An 18,653-nucleotide genomic window follows, 5' to 3' on the forward strand; every position below is an offset into this window, starting at 1 on the left:
TATACAGCATGCTTATAATATAAAAAATAGAAATCAATTCGACAAACTATTACTTTGCCAAAAGACACAATATAAATGTATATTTTATGTAATCATGCAGTGAGGTATCTTGTGTGTGTCTGTGATACAGATAAGCATACCATAGGTGCGATCACATTAGATACATATCTGTTAAAAAGCCACACTAGCATATGGTTCCTGATGAAGAGCTGCAATCATTTCAGTAGTTCTAGTGACAACAGTCAGAATGATTTGCCCTGAAATAATAGCCAACACAGTCTTCTATGATGATTTTGCAAGTGGCTGAATAAAATGAGAACTATAGCCATTATATATCCTAGGGACATGTAGTTCTACTGTACAGTGTAATGATGATAGCATCTTTTTGTCTATAATATTTTGGAGGTAGAATAGTCCCCTGTTTAGACCTTTTGGTGGGGCTACTCAGGAGGATGTTGTGAACAGAAAAAAAAAACAATCTAGCACCCTCGGGCATGTAGCATGTATTGTTCGATCCGTAAATCATGTTGGTAATGAAGAGGACTTGAAATGAGTAATGGATAGGTTGACGTTACATATAATGAAAATCAGTGAAGAGCTGCGGCAGGATGAACAGTATTTATGATCGGATAAGAAAAGGATTATCTATACAAAATCAAATGACATCAATGCAGGAGTAGTTCCAATAATGAATAAGAAAATATGAATGCAGCTGTAACAATGAACAGCATAGTGAACACACTGTTGTAGTGAAGATACAAAAAGCCAAGAACCATCACAGTTGTACAAGTGTATGTGCATACTAGCTCCACAGATGAAGAAATTGAAAGAATGTCTGATGAGATAAAAGAAATTATTCCATTAATTGAGGGAGATAAAAACTTGATTGTGATGGGTGACTGGAATTCAGTAGTAGAAAAAGGAATGGAAGGAAAAATAATAGTTGTATACGTGAATACTGGCTGCGGAAAGGAATGAAAGAAGAAGCTGCCAGGTAGAATTTTTTACAGAGTACAGTTCAATCATTGCAAACACTTGGTTTAAGAATTATGATGAGAAGTTGTGTAAGTGAAAGAGACTTGGAGACATTGGAATGTTTCAGATAGATTATATAATAACAAGATATAGCTTTAGAAAACAATAAAAAATTAAATGGCATAACATTTCTAGGAGCATCAATGGACTCCATCCAAAATTTATTGGTTATGAACTGCATTACGAAACTGAAGAAATAGCAGAAAATAAGGACATTAAGGAGATGGAATCTGACAAGCTGAAGGAACCAGAGCAAGGGACCATCTGCAAGTGACTAGCTGATATGTGCGAAAAATTATGTTACAAATTAATTTGGTAACTCTGAGAGATGAAATTGTGTACACAGCAGAGGATCAAATAGACAAAAATAGAGCACCCAGTAGAAATCTTTGGATAGCACAAACAATGTTGAATTTAATTAATAGAAGGAAATGAATATACAATTGCCTAAAATGAATTGAACAAAAAGCCATACAAACACATAAAAAATGAGATTGATGGAAGTGTTAAATGACAAAGCAGTAATGGTTTGAGGATCAACATAAAGTTGCAGAAGCATGCATGGGTATTTGAATGCAGCTATATGAGTATCAAAAACTCAGATGCCAAGCCAGTATTAAACAAAGAAGAGAACAATGAAAGGTTGAAGAAATATGTAGATGGGGATACAAGGAATGAGACACAAAAATAGTATTTTGGAAAGGGAAGAGAAAGCAGATGAAGATGAGATGGGAAATGTGGTATTGCAAGGAGCATTTGACAGAGCACTGTAAGGCACAAGTCAAAATAAGGAAACTGAAGTAGACAGAATTCCCTCAAAAGCTCCTTGGGAAAGCTAGCCGGGAAAAAACAATTCCATTTCTTGTACAAAATGTATGATATGTGCACAATACCCACATACTTCAATAAGAGCATACTAATCCCAATTCCAAAACAGGCGGGTGTGAATAGTATGAAACCAATTGTTCAATAAGTCATGGTTGCAAAATACTAACACAAATTATTTACAGAAGAACTGAAAAGGCAGCCTCGGGGAAAATCAGTTTCGTTTTCTGGAGATATCTAGAAGCACATAAGGCAATTCTAATCCTATGAATTATATTAGAAGATAGAATTAAGAAAGACTAAGTTATATTTATAGGATTTATATTTTAGACATTGGTAACACTCAATCGCCTTCAGAAGACAAGATTTTTTGTATTGTTGATAAACATATATGAAAGTACATACATTACCCTAGCTTTAATTGATCCTTATGTATGCCCATGTGGCACCCAGGATTTACATGTTGAAGATGGCTGTCCTTAGTTTTTCTGTGTTTGTTGTTATTAGCTGAGTGGGTAGTGCATCTGACTGCCATACAGTGGTCTCAGGTTCGATTCTCATCCGGGTTGAGGGTCTGTGGGTTGCGTTGTCTCATCATCATTGACATGCAAGTCACACAATGTAGTACCAACTAAAAAGAATTGCAACTCAGTGGCCAAACTTCCCCAGGTGGGGACTCCCAGCCATTAATGCCATATGATCATTTCACTTCATTTCACATTATGGAATGTCCAGTACTATCTTAGCTTCAGGAACTGTTAGATCTCTCCTTGCAGAGAAAAAAGGGATAGGTTGGTGAAGATTGAAAAGGAAGGACAGGCCAGGCCATTCAGACTCTAGTATGAGAGCAGCCCACATGTCGTGAGAATGCAAGTATCTTGTAATAAAACAATATACAAATATTTATGGCAATCATCTTCAACATAAGGATCTCTCTCTCTCTCTCTCTCTCTCTCTCTTTCTCTCTTTCTCTCTCATAAACACACACACACACACACACACACACACACACACACACACACACACACACACATACACACACCACACAGAGGGGGAGAGAGAGAGGGGGGGGGGGGGGGTAGGGTTCATCTCCATGGCCTAGGACACTGAGTGACTGCATGCCCCCAGGGTTGTTAGGCGTGTGACAAAGATCAAATGCATACCATAATTTTAAGTCTATATGATGCATGATACTAAGTGAAGGATTATATGCGAAAATATGATAATTTTGAGGTTTTTACTTTTTGGGAGCGAAATCATTGCAAAACAAATCAATTTTCCATACAGTATTAGCTTATTATCAAGTGATTACAAAGCACATGCAAAACAATGAACTACACTCATGTTAAGATTCTATGGTAGCATGTACAAACGTCTTCCAATATATGCACCTTGCAGAAACCTTGTTGTGCAGTAAGATCCATTTTAGTGCTGAGTTTCATTACAGTTTGGCTTAATACTTAAATACTTCACTAACAATGGATTTTGGCTAGGTGCTTCCTGCAGAGTCTGGTTCCTCATTACAAGTGGTTATACTGGCAGCTGTGCTGTGAGCTGTTTAACAATTATTTTCAGCTCTTCATTCTCTAGTTCAGTACATTGAAGCGTTATTAAACAATAAGTAACTTTAACAGTTAGCGATAATTTGTGTAAGATATTAAGCAGGTGTAATGTAAAGTAGTGATGAAGAGATGTGCAGTGTTTATATGCCTAAGATAAAGCAGATGAAAAGAAGTCAGCTGCAAAAAAGTGCAGCAGAGGTTTCAAAATATTGAAATGTATGGGAGAATGATTCAGTATTTTGTTCATTGATAGCAAAGAGTCCTAATAATTGCTATAGGGCAAAATGCAAACACTGTAATAATTCTACAGTAGCTGCCCTAACTGTGCTAAAGAAACACGTGCAATCAAACAAGTATATTAATAAAATGAGTGGTATCACTGAAAAATCATACACAACTTTTTAAAGTCTTTGTCTAAAGGTACAAAAATGCTCGACAAACAAACTGTGGAAGCAGAGCTTAAAATTGCCACGTTCCTAGCAGCTCAAGACATTCATTTTAATACAACTAGTCATTCGAAAGCTATTTTAAAAGTGTGTTCCCTGTTTCTAAGACAGCACAAAATGTTGTTATGAAATGGAACAAAAGCACAGCTATGATAAGAAATGCTATTGCATGTTCTCATAAAACGGATCATATTTTCATGCTTCAAACATAAAATTCTCCATTTTGGCAGATGAAAGTAACAAAATTGCTTCAGTCAGTTCTGCTTGCATTGTTGTGTGTGTATTATGATGGAATGAAATATTTAGCAAACTCTACAGTTTGACTTTAATAATGACAGTGTCTGTAATTGGGGCAACTGGGGTTAACTTGTATGAGAAACTCACTCAAGTATTTGAACAACATAATATTCCATTAGAAAATGTCATTGATCTTGGCTCCGATAGGGCAAATGATATGATTGGAGAGCACAATTCTGTATCCAGTTGGCTAAAAATGCTTGTTCCTGTAATCATATTAACAAAATCCGCTTGTCATTCACTTCCATTGTGTGCTAATGATGGTTGCAAGGCACTTGCTAGTCATTGTGAAGAACTTGCAAGAGATGTACATAATTACTAAAAATAAGTTGAAAATGGCGATGTCAGCTAGCTCAGTTCCAAAAATGTATGCAGCTTAAAGTGCAGACAAGTTGGCTTTCAAATGTTGGGGCAGTGGGATGCATTAATTTTCCTTTTTGCTGATCAGTAGATTACAGAAAAGGTTAATAAGTCCAAAGAGATCCTAAAATTACTGTGTGATCCATTTATTAAACTGTATTTCCAGTTTCTAAGGTGGATTTTGGACAAATTTAATATAATTAATGCTTACTTCCATTCTTCAAATGTTTTAGTGCTTAACTTAAAGAAACAAATGTAAAAACATTTTAAATACATTTTGCTATCCTACATGAAACAGGATATGTTCAAAAAGAATCTCTGGATACAATCATTGTAGAGATGCAGAAAAGAGACAGTTTTTGGACATTAACAACTTGTATTGAGGTGTAGAACTTCTGGAAGCAATGAAGTTTTTTGCCAGGCTTCACCTCATAAGGGAATTTAGGGATTAAAGGAATTCAACTGTGGATCAAATTTAATGAACCTCTGCTGGAACATTTATCTGTATTACCTCCAATAAGAGCCTTGGTCTTGTACAGAGAAAGAAGGACACCTGCTTTAACAACACAAGCAGATCTTGTATGATGAGTCAAATCACCTGAACTGCAAAAGCAGATGATAAATGGTATTCTTTTCCCTTGGATGTGCTTCAAGCAGATATTTCCTCACACTCTGAACCTGATAAATTTTGGCACAAAGTACATTGAGCTTTTCATTATAATATGCTGCATATGAACTTTTAAAATAATTTTATTTTAAATTCATGTATGAAGGGAAAAATGTTACGCCAAGCTTTAAATGTATATAAATACAGGCTTAATCAAAGGACAACGCATATATGTTTTCATGTTGGACAAATCTCGTTTGATGACAGTGTGCATTGTATGGTGCTTCAGCAAACTTTGCCATGGCATATTTCCACTTCTGCGTGCCACAGCAGAATGCGAGTGAGTACTCAGGTAAGACAAAAATCATTACTGCTACAAGACTATAAGCTGTCACCATGGAACTATTACCACTTCTGCATTCCACAGCAGAATGCAAGTGAGTATTCAGGTAAGACAAAAATCATTACTGCCACAAGACTGTAAGCTGTTTGGTTGTTACTGCTACCATCCTTATTGGCAGCTAGTGAGATTAGTTAATGAATGAGGAAAAGTGATGAGACATTCCAATTTCAAATTTCCAATATAACTTTTTTGAATTACTTTTCTTTTAAATTTTTGTCTTCAGCAAGATATTCAGAATGAAAACCAAGTTGAGAAACTGGCTGTCTATATCTATGGTGAGTGGAACTCTCCTTGTATCACAGGGTGTCAAATGGTCTGGCAGCTGCTGCACTGCCTTCCAAACAAAGTCGGCAATTCTATGATTGAAGGAATGACCACTGGTCATCATTTCCCATTGTAGGATGTGGAAGAAGTTGATACGTTTCCACATATATCAGGCGATTATATTGAAGTCAGTAACCATGAAAAGACAAGAGTATACAGTTCTAGCAGTGACTGTTTATTTTTTTTTTTTATTTTGTTAGATAGTTTTACTGTTTATTTTTTATTTTTTTTATTTTGTTAGATAGTTTTAATGTCCCCCCCATGAACCAAGGACCTTGCCGATGGTGGGGAGGCTTGCGTGCCTCAGCGATACAGATGGCCGTACCGTAGGTGCAACCACAACGGAGGGGTATCTGTTGAGAGGCCAGACAAACGTGTGGTTCCTGAAGAGGGGTAGTAGCCTTTTCAGTAGTTGCAGGGGCAACAGTCTGGATGATTGACTGATCTCGCCTTGTAACCCTAACCAAAATGGCCTTGCTGTGCTGGTACTGCGAACGGATGAAAGCAAGGGGAAACTACAGCCGTAATTTTTCCCGAGGGCATGCAGCTTTACTGTATGGTTAAATGATGATGGCGTCCTCTTGGGTAGAATATTCCGGAGGTAAAATAGTCCCCCATTCGGATCTCCAGGTGGGGACTACTCAAGAGGACGTTGTTATCAGGAGAAAGAAAACTGGCATTCTGCAGATCGGAGAATGGAATGTCAGAGCCCTTAATCAGGCAGGTAGGTTAGAAAACTTAAAAAGGGAAATGGATAGGTTAAAGTTAGATATAGTGGGAATTAGTGAAGTTCGGTGGCAGGAGGAACAAGACTTTTGGTCAGGTGAATACAGGGTTATAAATACAAAATCAAATAGGGATAATGCAGGAGTAGGTTTAATAATGAATAAAAAAATAGGAGTGTGGGTAAGCCACTACAAACAGCATAGTGAACGCATTATTGTGGCCAAGATAGACACGAAGACCACACCTACTACAATAGTACAAGTTTGTATGCCAACAAGCTCTGCAGATGATGAAGAATTTGATGAAATTTATGATGAGATAAAAGAAATTATTCAGGTAGTGAAGGGAGACGAAAATTTAATAGTCATGGGTGACTGGAATTCGAGAGTAGGAAAAGGGAGGGAAGGAAACATAGTAGGTGAATATGAATTGGGGGAAAGAAATGAAAGAGGAAGCCGTCTGGTAGAATTTTGCACAGAGCATAACTTAATCATAGCTAACACTTGGTTCAAGAATAATAAAAGAAGGTTGTACACATGGAAGAATCCTAGAAATACTAGAAGGTATCAGATAGATTATATAATGGTAAGACAGAGATTTAGGAACCAGGTATTAAATTGTAAGACATTTCCAGGGGCAGATGTGGACTCTGACCATAATCTATTGGTTATGAGCTGTAGATTAAAACTGAAGAAACTGCAAAAAGGTGGCAATTTAAGGAGATGGGATCTGAGCAAACTGACTAAACCAGAGGTTGTACAGAGTTTCAGCGAGAGCATAAGGGAACAATTGTCACAAATGGGGGAAAGAAATACAGTAGAAGAAGAATGGGTAGCTCTGAGGGATGAAGTAGTGAAGGCAGCAGAGGATCAAGTAGGTAAAAAAATGAGGGATAGAAGAAATCCTTGTGTAACAGAAGAAATATTGAATTTAATTGATGAAAGGAGAAAATATAAAAATGCAGTAAATGAAGCAGCCAAAAAATACAAATGTCTCAAAAATGAGATCGACAGGAAGTGCAAAATGGCTAAGCAGGGATGGCTAGAGGACATATGTAAGGATGTAGAGGCTTATCTCACTAGGGGTAAGATAGATACTGCCTACAGGAAAATTAAAGAGACCTTTGGAGAAAAGAGAATCACTTGTATGAATATCAAGAGCTCAGATGGAAACCCAGTTCTAAGCAAAGAAGGGAAAGCAGAAAGATGGAAGGAGTATATAGAGGGTCTATACAAGGGTGATGTACTTGAGGACAATATTATGGAAATGGAAGAGAATGTAGATGAAGACGAAATGGGAGATACAATACTGCGTGAAGAGTTTGACAGAGCACTGAAAGACCTGAGTCGAAACAAGGCCCGGGAGTAGGCAACATTCCATTAGAACTACTGACGGCCTTGGGAGAGCCAGTCCTGACAAAACTCTACCATCTGGTGAGCAAGATGTATGAGACAGGCGAAATACCCTCAGACTTCAAGAAGAATATAATAATTCCAATCCCAAAGAAAGCAGGTGTTGACAGATGTGAAAATTACCGAACAACCAGTTTAATAAGCCACAGCTGCAAAATACTAACGTGAATTCTTTACAGATGAATGGAAAAACTAGTAGAAGCCAACCTTGGGGAAGATCAATTTGGATTCTGTAGAAATATTGGAACACGTGAGGCAATACTGACCTTACGACTTATCTTAGAAGAAAGATTAAGGAAAGGCAAACCTACATTTCTAGCATTTGTAGACTCAGAGAAAGCTTTTGGCAATGTTGACTGGAATACTCTCTTTCAAATTCTAAAGGTGGCAGGGGTAAAATACAGCGAGTGAAAGGCTATTTACAATTTGTACAGAAACCAGATGGCAGTTATAAGAGTTGAGGGACATGAAAGGGAAGCAGTGGTTGGGAAGGGAGTGAGACAGGGTTGTAGCCTCTCCCCGATGTTATTCAATCTGTATATTGAGCAAGCAGGAAAGGAAACAAAAGAAAAATTCGTAGTAGGTATTAAAATCCATGGAGAAGAAATAAAAACTTTGAGGTTCACCTATGACATTGTAATTCTGTCAGAGACAGCAAAGGACTTGGAAGAGCAGTTGAATGGAATGGACAGTGTCTTGAAAGGAGGATATAAGATGAACATCAACAAAAGTAAAACAAGGATAATGGAATGTAGTCGACTTAAGTGGGGTGATGCTGAGGGAATTAGATTAGGAAATGAGACACTTAAAGTAGTAAAGGAGTTTTGCTATTTGGGGAGCAAAATAACTGATGATGGTCGAAGTAGAGAGGATATAAAATGTAGACTGGCAATGGCAAGAAAAGCATTTCTGAAGAAGAGAAATTTGTTAACATCGAGTATAGTTTTAAGTGTCAGGAAGTCGTTTCTGAAAGTATTTGTATGGAGTGTAGCCATGTATGGAAGTGAAACATGGACGATAAATAGTTTGGACAAGAAGAGAATAGAAGCTTTCGAAATGTGGTGCTACAGAAGAATGCTGAAGATTAGATGGGTAGATCACATAACTAATGAGGAGGTATTGAATAGAATTGGGGAGAGGAGGAGTTTGTGGCATTACTTGACAAGAAGAAGGGACCGGTTGGTAGGACATGTTCTGAGGCATCAAGGGGTCACAAATTTAGCATTGGAGGGTAGTGTGGAGGGTAAAAATCATAGAGGGAGACCAAGAGACAGATACACTAAGCAGATTCAGAAGGACGTAGGTTGCAGTAAGTACTGGGAGATGAAGAAGCTGGCACAGGATAGAGTAGCATGGAGAGCTGCATCAAACCAGTCTCAGGACTGAAGACCACAACTACAACAGTTTTAATGTTTTTTTGTAACTGTGGGTCATAGGCCAATTGATACTGGAAGCATAGCCTGAGATGGTAGTAGGTGGGAGAGATTGAAAAATGAAGATGTATGATATTTTCAGTGGTAGATTGATAATATTGTAGTGGGTTGTATGAATCACTTGCATTGACTTCCTAACAACACTGGCACCCCCCAACCAGTATGAGTTTACTTCATATGTATGCCTGAGATCCATTTAATATGCTCTTGTGACGTCAGACTTGGTCTTGTTTTGTGAAAATTCAGCCAAAAAAGGTTTTAAAACTCATTAATGGAGCATGTGTATGTATTTAATGCATACATGTTTTGTTTCTAATGCCAACCTTACCAAATAACATGACTATGTTATACACTATTTTAGCGATGGGGTTATTTTTTTTGATCATCAGTCTACTGACTGGTTTGATGCGGCCCGCCACGAATTCCTTTCCTGTGCTAACCTCTTCATCTCAGAGTAGCACTTGCAACCTACGTCCTCAATTATTTGCTTGACGTATTCCAATCTCTGTCTTCCTCTACAGTTTTTGCCCTCTACAGCTACCTCTAGTACCATGGAAGTCATTCCCTCATGTCTTAGCAGATGTCCTATCATCCTGTCCCTTCTCCTTATCAGTGTTTTCCACATATTCCTTTCCTCTCCGTTTCTGCGTAGAACCTCCTCATTCCTTACCTTATCAGTCCACCTAATTTTCAACATTCGGCTATAGCACCACATCTCAAATGCTTTGATTCTCTTCTGTTCCAGTTTTCCCACAGTCCATGTTTCACTACCATACAATGCTGTACTCCAGACGTACATCCTCAGAAATTTATTCCTCAAATTAAGGCCAGTATTTGATATTAGTAGACTTCTCTTGGCCAGAAATGCCTTTATTGCCATAGCTAGTCTGCTTTTGATGTCCTCCTTGCTCCGTCCGTCATTGGTTATTTTACTGCCTAGGTAGCAGAATTCCTTAAATTCATTGACTTCGTGACCATCAATCCTGATGTTAAGTTTCTCGCTGTTCTCATTTCTACTACTTCTCATTACCTTCGTCTTTCTCCGATTTACTCTCAAACCATACTGTGTACTCATTAGACTGTTCATTCCGTTCAGCAGATCATTTAATTCTTCTTCACTTTCACTCAGGATAGCAATGTCATCAGCGAATCGTATCATTGATATCCTTTCACCTCGAATTTCAATTCCACTCCTGAACCTTTCTTTTATTTCCATCATTGCCTCCTCAATGTACAGATTGAAGAGTAGGGGCGAAAGGCTACAGCCTTGTCTTACACCCTTCTTAATACGAGCACTTTGTTCTTGATCGTCCACTCTTATTATTCCCTCTTGGTTGTTGTACATATTGTATATGACCCGTCTCTCCCTATAGCTTACCCCTACTTTTTTCAGAATCTCGAACAGCTTGCACCATTTTATATTGTCGAACACTTTTTCCAAGTCGACAATTCCTATGAAAGTGTCTTGATTTTTCTTTAGCCTTGCTTCCATTATTAGCCGTAACGTCAGAATTGCCTCTCTCGTCCCTTTACTTTTCCTAAAGCCAAACTGATCGTCACCTAGCGCATTCTCAATTTTCTTTTCCATTCTTCTGTATATTATTCTTGTAAGCAGCTTCGATGCATGAGCTGTTAAGCTCATTGTGCGATAATTCTCGCACTTGTCAGCTCTTGCCGTCTTCGGAATTGTGTGGATGATGCTTTTTCGAAAGTCAGATGGTATATCACCAGACTCATATATTCTACACACCAACATGAATAGTCGTTTTGTTGCCACTTCCCCCAATGATTTTAGAAATTCTGATGGAATGTTATCTATCCCTTCTGCCTTATTTGACCGTAAGTCCTCCAAAGCTCTTTTAAATTCCGATCCTAATACTGGATCCCATATCTCCTCTAAATCTACTCCTGTTTCTTCTTCTATCACATCAGACAAATCTTCACCCTCATAGAGGCTTTCAATGTATTTTTTCCACCTATCTGCTCCCTCCTCTGCATTTAACAGTGGAATTCCCATTGCACTCTTAATGTTACCACCGTTGCTTTTAGTGTCACCAAAGGTTGTTTTGACTTTCCTGTATGCTGAGTGTGTCCTTCCGACAATCATATCTTTTTTGATGTCTTCACATTTTTCCTGCAGCCATTTCGTCTTAGCTTCCCTGCACTTCCTATTTATTTCATTTCTCAGCGACTCGTATTTCTGTATTCCTGATTTTCCCGGAACATGTTTGAACTTCCTCCTTTCATCAATCAACTGAAGTATTTCTTCTGTTACCCATGGTTTCTTAGCAGCTACCTTCTTTGTACCTATGTTTTCCTTCCCAACTTCTGTGATGGCCCTTTTTAGAGATGTCCATTCCTCTTCAACTGTACTGCCTACTGCGCTATTCCTTATTGCTGTATCTATAGCGTTAGAGAACTTCAAACGTATCTCGTCATTCCTTAGTACTTCCGTATCCCACTTCTTTGCGTATTGATTCTTCCTGACTAATGTCTTGAACTTCAGCCTACTCTTCATCACTACTATATTGTGATCTGAGTCTATATCTGCTCCTGGGTATGCCTTACAATCCAGTATCTGATTTCGGAATCTCTGTCTGACCATGATGTAATCTAATTGAAATCTTTCCGTATCTCCCAGCCTTTTCCAAGTATACCTCCTCCTCTTGTGATTCTTGAACAGGGTATTCGCTATTACTAGCTGAAACTTGTTACAGAACTCAATTAGTCTTTCTCCTCTTTCATTCCTTGTCCCAAGCCCATATTCTCCTGTAACCTTTTCTTCTACTCCTTCCCCTACAACTGCATTCCAGTCGCCCATGACTATTAGATTTTCGTCCCCCTATACATACTGCATTACCCTTTCAATATCCTCATACACTTTCTCTATCTGTTCATCTTCAGTACCGTCCTAGACCATAGGTACCGTATTATATATAATTATATTCAAGCTAAGTATCAATACTAGAACTGTGACATTTTCCTTTCACAACTCACTGAAATTGCACCTTGTTTCATGATTATGTTGAATTTCATGCAATTTAAATGCATATTTAATTTGAATTAAAGGCAAAGTGGTGTTACAAATGCTGTTTGGAGCTGTGATCATAAATTTGGAGCTGGTGGTTGTAATGCAGTTGTTTTGATATTCAGACAGCAAGAGGAAATGTAAATAAATTAATTACGAAAATACCTGAGAAACAGTAGTTTGAATTAATGTGTCACTGTCAAAGCATGTAGGCCTGTTTGTATCCTGCTCTATGTGAAGCCAAAAGGTAATTAAATTTTATTTTATTTTGGACTATATGAAACTCAAACTGTTAAGAGATATTTCATGTCCAGTTTTTTAGCCAGACATAGAAATGATAGGAGGGTAAGATTCAGGTTTTGATCAAAATTTTGGAACGGTATTCAATGTTTGAATAAATACTGAGGGACATAAATATTAACATTGAGAACTCAGATAAAAAATGAGTGAACTGAGAAATGAACTGAGTAGTCAAACATTTCAAAACTGACAAATGAAAAAGTGAATCAATACGTCAGGTAGGTGAAACACATGAATTTCACAAATGATGAGTTAATTAAAAACAAGCTACAAAATAACAATGTGGTGATGACGAGATATGTAGTTGAATCTAAAATTCAAAATCTAGAGTTAAACTTGTCTAAAGAAATAGAAAAGACCTCAAAGAATTTTCAGATTGTTAATAATGCAATTAAAAGAGAAAATAGTAAATTAAAATAAAAAATTGTTGATGTAACAGAAAATTTAGAAAATAAGGTAGAATTGATTGAATGTTATACTGATGATAAAATTTCTGTAATCAATGTGAAGGTTGTGATACTACAGAAATAAATCGCACGCAATGTAGAATACTGTAAAGTGTAAAAGCAATGTCCTTACATTGGAAGGAAATCTACTTAACATGCACAACATCATCATCAGCATCTTCATCATTTAACAGTTCCTGTTTCCTGGGTACTGGTAATGAGCCTCTTCCAGTTTGTCCTGTCCAAATACAACTGTTCACGGAGAACATAATTCACTGTCCATCCTCTGGTCACTTCAGCCTTAATCAAATCCATCCATCGGGTTCGAGGTCTTCCTTGAGGTCTTTTCCTATCTACCTGTCTTTCCAAATTTATTTTGGCTGTTCTAGTTGGCTCCATTCTCATCATTTGCCCGTACTATCAAAGTCTAAATGCGTCAGTTCGATCTAATAGGGATATCTTTATTCCAGCTTCTTTTCTCATCTCCTCATTCCTTAACTTGTCCATCTTGGTCTTCTGGATGGTAGATTTAAGAAATTTATCTCTTGTGCTTGCAGCCTTGATGATTCTCTTTTTGTGAGGGTACATGTTTGAATACTATAGGTCAATACTGGTATGAAATAGCTATTAAACATCATCAGTTTGGCCGGCTTTGGAATCAACTCATCCCATAAAAGTGATCTTACTTGTTGGTAGAATTCAGATCCTTTTTGGGCTCTGTTGGTGATTTGATTTCTGACAAAATTATCATTGGAGAGTACACTTCCAAGGTAAGGAAAACTGTCCACACACTCTAATTGGTGCTCTCCTAGTTTTACACTTGCTAGTTGTCCATCTCTGTTAACATGCACAACAACCTTGTAGAATTACAAAAAGAGTTAGCTACAAAAAGTCTCGTTAACAACTGTGATGGCACGGGGGCAAATATTCCCATAAGAAATTTTCCTGGTGAAAATTAGCTACTTCCTGCAGATTTTATACAACACTGCCACGATAATTTTGTTCTTGAAATGACTGACATGCTTAACCCTCAAGTGGGCAGGCCTACATATAAACTGCACCACCCACAAATAACATTGTTTTGTACCACTCCATTATTGTCTTACAGTTGCTAGCCCATACCGATTCCTTCATTACTGCTTCAGCCAACATTGTGCTAACTTGTGCTCTCATACACCCAACTGAGCTTTAATAATATACAATAAACAAAGAGCTAGGTGAGGAAAAATTTACAGTACCTGCAAGAAAACAATGATATTACAAGCTAGTGGCAACAATCCCATAATGAGGCATTTGTCTATGAGATAATTAGCAATCAAATAAGAAGTTGGCTGAGATCTAATGTACCTGCACTGTTTAATGCTTCAAGAGAGTCATTACTGTGGGGTAACACTTGTACATGGCAATAAAGTGATCTAATAAAAGTTTATTTTATTATTGTTTAATTAAACAGTGATTTAGTTCATATAATGTAAGTTTATTTTATTGTTGTTTAATTAAAGTAAGCTTACACTGTGATTTTTTTCATACATGTTTACCTTGGTAACATAAATACAGCTGTTCTTTAGATGTGTACAAGTACACCCTATGCTAACTTGTGTTATAAAAACAGCATGCCCACTTCAGGCTTAATATTAAATTTGTAAACATTTTTTGGGTGGTGAAGCACTACCATGGGCTAATCAACATCCAAGTTCAGAATTGTCATATAGTGGATTTGGGAAGGAATTTTTAAGTAAATTTTCATTTTAGTCACAACAAAAATGGATCAAAGGGGATTTTTAAATGGGAGAAATCACAAAGGGAAGTGGCAGCATGAAACAATATTGCGAAAAACAGCACAGAGACTAGTTCACTTATGTGAACCTTTTGATGACCTTACTGAAAAGATTACCAGGGAAAGTACCATGGGGTTTGGTATGTGGTCAGGATGACTTGACTGAACCATTTTTAAAATATGTTCAAAAGCTGGGCTGAGCTTTAGAGAAGAATGATAGACAAAATTTTAATCATATTGGTTATCAGTACGGGGTATGGAACCAGAATCATAATGGGGGAAATTAGGAGGGATGGTATGCTGGCAATTATAGTAGTGACTACTAAGGGGCTGTAAATATAGGAAATCTTAATTAGAACAAAAATAATAGGAACATAAACATAGAAATTGAAAGCATATGCAAGTCATGAGAGGAAAATAATAGATTACAAGACAGTAGGAGATTAGACAGTTAGGGAATATTCAAGGTAAGTGATGGAAGCTTGTCAGTTTGGGACAAGGAGTGAAAACCAAAAACAAGCTAATAAGTTTGGAAAAAGATTTAAAGGGAGAAGAAAAAAAAAGATTTTACGGGTAGAGTAAAAGGGAGATATATCAGTTGAACAGACTGTATTTTGATAAAGAATTTTGGAAAGCAATGAATGATAGTATGAAAGACAACAATAATTAGGCATATAATAAAAAATTTGGGATGGATACTGAGGTATTTACAAATTTTAATAGTTATGCAGAAAATTAGACCTTAAGGGGAGGAGTGATGACAAGTACAGGGTTATTACAAATGATTGAAGCGATTTCACAGCTCTACAATAACTTTATTATTTGAGATATTTTCACAATGCTTTGCACACACATACAAAAACTCAAAAAGTTTTTTTAGGCATTCACAAATGTTCGATATGTGCCCCTTTAGTGATTCGGCAGACATCAAGCCGATAATCAAGTTCCTCCCACACTCGGCGCAGCATGTCCCCATCAATGAGTTCGAAAGCATCGTTGATGCGAGCTCGCAGTTATGGCACGTTTCTTGGTAGAGGAGGTTTAAACACTGAATCTTTCACATAACCCCACAGAAAGAAATCCCATGGGTTAAGTCGGGAGAGCGTGGAGGCCATGACATGAATTGCTGATCATGATCTCCACCACAACCGATCCATCGGTTTTCCAATCTCCTGTTTAAGAAATGCCGAACATCATGATGGAAGTGCGGTGGAGCACCATCCTATGGTACGTTTAGCTCCCTGCTTGCTTTATTCGTCGACTACCGCGGGCTACGCGTGAAACTTGCCCGCACGCGTTCAACCGTTTCTTCGCTCACTGCAGGCCGACCCGTTGATTTCCCCTTACAGAGGCATCCAGAAGCTTTAAACTGCGCATACCATCGCCGAATGGAGTTAGCAGTTGGTGGATCTTTGTTGAACTTCGTCCTGAAGTGTCGTTGCACTGTTATGACTGACTGATGTGAGTGCATTTCAAGCACGACATACGCTTTCTCGGCTCCTGTCGCCATTTTGTCTCACTGCGCTCTCGAGCGCTCTGGCGGCAGAAACCTGAAGTGCGGCTTCAGCCGAACAAAACTTTATGAGTTTTTCTATGTATCTGTAGTGTGTCGTGACCATATGTCAATGAATGGAGCTACAGTGAATTTATGAAATCGCTTCAATCATTTGTAATAGCCCTGTAGTAGTTATCATAAATTTGGGATTAATAAATTTGAGTGCTGATGAAATAGAGGCACGATGTAGCCCTGCTGAGTCTTAACTGGTAACAGATGGATGTGGCAGCCACATGTGGTGGGAGAGAGAGGGGTGGAGGTGAAGAATTTTTGCATGTAGTGGTAATATTTCAGATCATTCTGACTTTAATGAGAATAATGATGGTACTGATGGGGTTGGTGATGATGAAAAAAATGGGATGATTTACGTGGATATTAAAGAAGAAGCAATAGAAGACAGTGATTTAGAATGTGGTGATAAAGAAGATAGGAAAAGTCAAGTCACTGGGAGGAATTTACATGAAGATCACATTCTGCCAGTACAAATTAGCAGGTGGTGAAGAGAGAAATGTTGTGTGTTGAAATGAAAATTGTGGGAAAAACAAAGATTATAAATTGTAAAAATATTACAAAAAGGATTGTTGCTACTCTCTATATAGTGGAGATGCTGAGTCACAGATAGGCACAATGAAAAGACTGTCAGACAGTGAGCTTTCAGCCAACAAGGTCTTCGTCAGAAATAGACCACATACACACACATATTCGTGCAAATGCAACTGAGTTGGTGACAGCTTCCCAACACATTTGATCCCCCCTCCTCCCCTTCTTTTCCCAGCAGTATGTTAATACAGACTTTTGCTGCCCTACCCCATATTATTAAACAGTATGATAAATGGTGATGAAATAGTCCATTGTACATATTTAACAGTGTACGTATATCAACTGTCTGGAACATTTTCTTCATTAAAAATACACTGCTACTTATTTTTGAGCTGATCTTCTCTACACCATTTTCTAAGTCATAAGTCTGTCTATTGTCAATCCCATGAACTTGCACTGTCAACTTCTGTTAGCAATGTGCCCCTAAGTCTTATATTTAGTTTCTTTTCATTTGTTGTTCTCTTTGCAAGTATTTCCATGTAAGTCGTAATTTTTTCATTTACAAATACACTCCTGGAAATGGAAAAAAGAACACATTGACACCGGTGTGTCAGACCCACCATACTTGCTCCAGACACTGCGAGAGGGCTGTACAAGCAATGATCACACGCACGGCACAGCGGACACACCAGGAACCGCGGTGTTGGCCGTCGAATGGCGCTAGCTGCGGAGCATTTGTGCACCGCCGCCGTCAGTGTCAGCCAGTTTGTCGTGGCATACGGAGCTCCATCGCAGTCTTTAACACTGGTAGCATGCCGCGACAGCGTGGACGTGAACCGTATGTGCAGTTGACGGACTTTGAGCGAGGGCGTATAGTGGGCATGCGGGAGGCCGGGTGGACGTACCGCCGAATTGCTCAACACGTGGGGCGTGAGGTCTCCACAGTACATCGATGTTGTCGCCAGTGGTCGGCGGAAGGTGCACGTGCCCGTTGACATGGGACCGGACCGCAGCGACGCACGGATGCACGCCAAGACCGTAGGAGCCTACGCAGTGCCGTAGGGGACCGCACCGCCACTTCCCAGCAAATTAGGGACACTGTTGCTCTTGGGGTATCGGCGAGGACCATTCGCAGCTGTCTCCATGAAGCTGGGCTACGGTCCCGCACACCGTTAGGCCGTCTTCCGCTCACGCCCCAACATCGTGCAGCCCGGCTCGAGTGGTGTCGCGACAGGCGTGAATGGAGGGACGAATGGAGACGTGTCGTCTTCAGCGATGAGAGTCGCTTCTGCCTTGGTGCCAATGATGGTCGTATGCGTGTTTGGCGCCGTGCAGGTGAGCGCCACAATCAGGACTGCATACGACCGAGGCACACAGGGCCAACACCCGGCATCATGGTGTGGGGAGCGATCTCCTCCACTGGCCGTACACCACTGGTGATCGTCGAGGGGACACTGAATAGTGCACGGTACATCCAAACCGTCATCGAACCCATCGTTCTACCATTCCTAGACCGGCAAGGGAACTTGCTGTTCCAACAGGACAATGCACGTCCGCATGTATCTCGTGCCACCCAA

At 38.8% G+C, this 18,653-nt stretch overlaps 1 protein-coding gene across 1 annotated transcript in view; it reads right to left on the reverse strand.

Annotated features, from left to right (window-relative positions):
• The window catches only part of LOC124616581 (dynein intermediate chain 2, ciliary-like), a 405,599-nt gene that overhangs the window by 178,289 nt on the left and 208,657 nt on the right, over window positions 1–18,653 (reverse strand). The gene's annotated exons all lie outside the window — the stretch shown is intronic.

Source organism: Schistocerca americana, chromosome 5 (genome assembly GCF_021461395.2).
Source record: "Schistocerca americana isolate TAMUIC-IGC-003095 chromosome 5, iqSchAmer2.1, whole genome shotgun sequence".
In the NCBI taxonomy this organism is placed as follows: Eukaryota; Metazoa; Arthropoda; class Insecta; order Orthoptera; family Acrididae; genus Schistocerca; species Schistocerca americana.